Below are 4,630 nucleotides of genomic sequence, written 5' to 3'. Positions count from 1 at the left end.
TACTTGATTTTCCTGGTGGGCTTTGGAAACGTTCCAGGAAGTTTAAGGCAGATTGAAGTGGCCTGTGCATCTGGACTCTTGGGGTTTACAGTCTTATTTAGAGCCTTCTAAACATTATGTCTGTCCACACCCCAAGATAACATTTTCCCCAAGGATACTGGTATCTAATTTGGGTTAATTGCCATTCATTTCAGGGACAAGTTCTATGTGAATAGGTCTATGCTGCTTCTAGGTTTTGACTCAGATCAATCAGAACTGCCTCCACTGTGACATGTGTTTTTACCCTGAGACAGCCTGCATAAATTTGTGGATTTACTTAACTTTGTGGGAGAAACAGACTTTGAGATGGCAGAAAACGAGAGTAATCTATAGTACAGAAATGCTGTTAAAGATGGCAGACAACATGGCCAAGGGTAAATGGATGACAGGATACATTGGTAATATTTATGGTAGTATTTAAAATGTTCTGTGCAGATTAGGACCTCAGTTCCAATGTGCCAGAGACTGAATTGATCAAAAATTGAGGAGGGAAAAACAAAAAAAAAATCTGTTCAGTTTGAAATCTACACAATCTGTAGTTATTCAATTTTTTGACAAACTTTCTTTAAATATGTTTTTTCCTGAAATGGTGGAGATCTCCTTAACTAAAAGCATCTTAAGAAATAACAAAAAACGGGGTAAAAATAGAAAGTCATTTTTTTCCAAATGTTGGCCAGCTCTAGTTCTAGCCATTAAATAAACACAATATCCCTATACAGCTTACTATCTGACAGAGTAAGACAGAAATTGTGTACAGAACAATAGCAAGGCAAGGGAAGAAACAAGGGCATGCCATTACATACGTTTGCTTTGCACAAAACATGATTGCTCTGATTCATTTTAATATTCATTTAGCTTTGATATGTAAATAACAGCAGCCCTTACTGACTGTCTGCACAGCCATTCTGCATATTTAAAAATGTTTTGGACCGGCAGTGGGAGACTGGCCAGTTTTTTGGACAGACATGCGCAATTTGGGACAAGGAATTAGGACAGCATGTTGTGGCTGGAAAGGAGCAATTTCTATGGATCATGAACTTATCTGAGAGGATTAGGTGGTGGAAGGCACAAATGTGTGTGCAAAAGATGATATAAAATGATGAATGTACAAAGGAGCTGATAACAGGAAATGTAAGACTGGAAAGAAACCACAGAGATACTGGAAACTAGATGGCAGGAAAAGAAGAAATGAAAGAAGAGGGCATTAAAAATTAATTACTATGAAAGTGATAGGAAAAATGAGCTGAAAGGTGGAGATAGGATGCATAATACAGGATAAGGACTAAAAGAAGAAAACACCTCAGAAGATTTTACTTAGAAGGCATATATCCACAAAGAGTAAAAGATTTTGCTTTCATTAAAGACAGGATAAAATATGCTGTATGCATTAGGAACAGAAATTAGCCTTGAATATAAATCCTAGCTACCTGTTCAGACTCACCCCTGATTTTATCTTGAAGTTGCCTCAGCACTAATTACTTTTGGCTGCATCAGAGCATGGAAATGAGTCCCCAGGCAGGACCAAAGAAAACTGCTGCTGCTGCCACTGCTTCCCTGTCCCATCCCTTTTCTCAACCTTGAGAACAGTATGCTGGCCAGTATGCCAGACATGGATAATTTCAGGTCTCACTTCATCACATGATGATGATTTTTGCCCTTCACACTTATTACTGGGGCACCACAGATCAGCAACTAAGGCACCTCCAGAAATACAAGTTCAAGCCCCTGCTCCAGAGTCATGAACCAGCTGACCCAGCTATTAATGGGTACCATGATCAATCAGGCTAGGGAGTCAATGGTGGCCAAACACAATGCTGGCCACCCCTTAGGTGCCAGTGGGTAGTCATGGGCCACTAGTGTGGGAGGTATATCCCAGCAAACCAAGAATGTCCTACATAACCTTTTTTATTACACCATGGCACCATGCCCCGCAGCCATGCAGGAGTCAAGAAACAGACTCCTTTTACTATGCTCACAGACATTAGACTCCCCTCCACACACATGCAGCCCTCTCTACTCCATCCAGTTAGGAGCAAGCACTGATGTTGATGCCCCTATCAAGCTGTGTCAGCTCCGTGCAGTAAGCAGGGAGACCAAGGAAGCAATTGGTCATCTGTGCCTAGAACTGCCCCATGGGTCTATTTATCCTTGCTGGATGAAGAACTACCTGCCACCTTCTCCCTCTATGGTATCCAGCAGTCTTAAGGTCCCAGGAGGGAGCAGCATGCCTGAGAACATTTTAATTGGCTGGAACCCTCTGGAATAGAAACACTTTGAAACAGCTGATTTAAAGAGAAGAGATGCTTTATAATTCAGAAACTCACAATCCAGCAAGTGATGCATTTATAAGTTATGGAGAGTTGAGGAAAGCCAAGCTCATTTGTATGGATTTAATTAGTAGAAATTAACACAGAAAATTGTTTTAAAAAAAACCAGTGCAAGTTCTGCTCTTCTTAGTATTTGATGCATGTAGACTAAACAGAGAAAAAAATCCTTGAAACCTTGTGATAACATGTTCAGCTACAGTAAACATAGAATACTGCATTCAAATAGCAAGAAAAGAAAGAAAATATGCTTTCTTCATTGCATCCTCGTCTCATCCTCAGCAGCAGCATCACAAAGGATATTTTGATAAATTCACAATAAAACTGGAGCTAGTTACATTTTTTCAGCTCTTAATGATTTTTGCTATGGTGTGTTTCAGCTACAGAAGTCCTACTCTTAGAAAATTCAAACTTTCAAATTAGCATTAAAAGGCTTTTGGACTGAATGTCTACTGACCAGAACACTGACCTTGACCGCATGTTCGCTAGAAATATTTATGCCAGCAATACATTGTTTCATATAGGTAAAAATCTTTCTTTGCTGTAATTTTGCAACATATCTTCTGAATCTCAAACCAAAAGATGAAGTGTTCATTTTTATTGCAAAAGCTTCTTGTATATCTCATTGTTTTGATCAGGAGAGCTGCAGTCCTCTCTCAATAGAAGCCTAGCACCTGTATGCGGCCAATGTCATAGAAACTTCCAAAGCAGTAATTTATGCATTCTAGTGCACAACTGAGTATCACCGCACAAGCTGATATATTTTAAAATTCTTCAGCAATATAATCAAATAAACTGGGTCCACAAAGTTATTTCAAGTATGACATGGCTAGTATAAAACTTGCATGGCCTTTGTTGATAAATGAGTATCATGATCCTGTTATTGAAGATATACTGCCCATTTGATGCATTTCTGTATTGGTAAATTTTTTAAACAAACTTCCTCTTGTTTCAAAAGTGAAAAGGAATATTATGTCTTAAAAAACAAGTACCAGCATACATTTCAGCCTTATTTTGTATAATTCTCAATGACCTATATGCTGAATGTGCCTTATTGTCCTTAACCAGCATCTTCAATAGCTCTTTCAAAGATTTTTGAATGTACAGAAAGGCATCTGAATTGGCTGCTGTTAGAGAAAAGGCACTGAAGGTCTGTTCCTAACTAATCTGTACTAATGTTCTTGATGACTTTGGATGCAAAAAACTCAAAATTAAATTTCATACCTACAGTACAGGCCATTCAAAATACGGAAAATGTTGTACATCGTCTTTAAGAATGAGCTACTGAACATTAAGGAACGTATTTGTGAGAATCCTGAACAAAGTCTGTTTTATAAAAGCTGAAGAGAAAAAGGATAATAGAAACATCAAGGAAAAAGCAGGCAATCATTTCTGCACATAATGCTGCCTACCTCCTTAATCCACACGGCCAGGGTCAAGATCTTCCTTCTGTTTATCTTAATTCTGTGTTACTCAAAAGGAGGCACTGCAAATTTGAAGGATATAAATTTCAACTGATCAATCTCAGCAGAGGTAGCAAATTATAAAAGCAGAAAAAGCAGGCTAAGTTAAAATGTTATGGAATACAATCCTAGCAACTGAACCAGGAGCTTAGTTTTTCACTGTGGTAAAGGGTTGCATCTTCCTTGCACTCCAGCTACTGTGGCAGAAATTCTTTTGACACTTCTGAGAACTGCCCCAAGTATGGAGCAAAATGGAGAGTCAGGAAGACCCAAATTATAACTCTGAATCCCTTTCTGATTCCTTGGGATGCCAGTGAAAGCATACTGTAGAAGTAGTTATATAGGTTCTCAAAGATTATGATAATAGCAAGGGGACTGTAATAGAAAATGTCAGAAATCAGAAGCTAAGCCTGATCTAGAGTCCTATGCCCAGTGCATTAGTGCAGCATTTCAAAAGGTGCTGCAGAATCATAAGGGATTTACAGAAGGGCAATCAGTTACCCAAGGCATTAAAACACTTATGTGAAGAGACCAGGATTTCTTATCTTAGAAGGGAGACAAATAAGGAGACATAAAAAAACGTATACAAATATTAATTTTACAGGGTAGTTAGACTGGCAGCTTCTCTTACCCCTGCATCATAATACAAAAGTAAGCAGATATTCAATAATATTGGAAGTGCAAATCCAAACACCTGATAACAAGAGATGACTTTCACAAAACTAAGTGAGGAAATTACTACAGGATGTCACAGGCCAAAAACATGGCAGGTTTAAAAACAAACAAACAGAACACTCCATAAAT

The sequence above is a fragment of the Gavialis gangeticus genome, unplaced genomic scaffold (assembly GCF_001723915.1).
Source record: "Gavialis gangeticus isolate Ggan-Ray unplaced genomic scaffold, GavGan_comp1, whole genome shotgun sequence".
NCBI classification, from domain to species: Eukaryota; Metazoa; Chordata; order Crocodylia; family Gavialidae; genus Gavialis; species Gavialis gangeticus.
The sequence above is the reverse complement of the archived record's forward strand: the minus strand, read 5'-3'. Positions refer to the sequence as shown.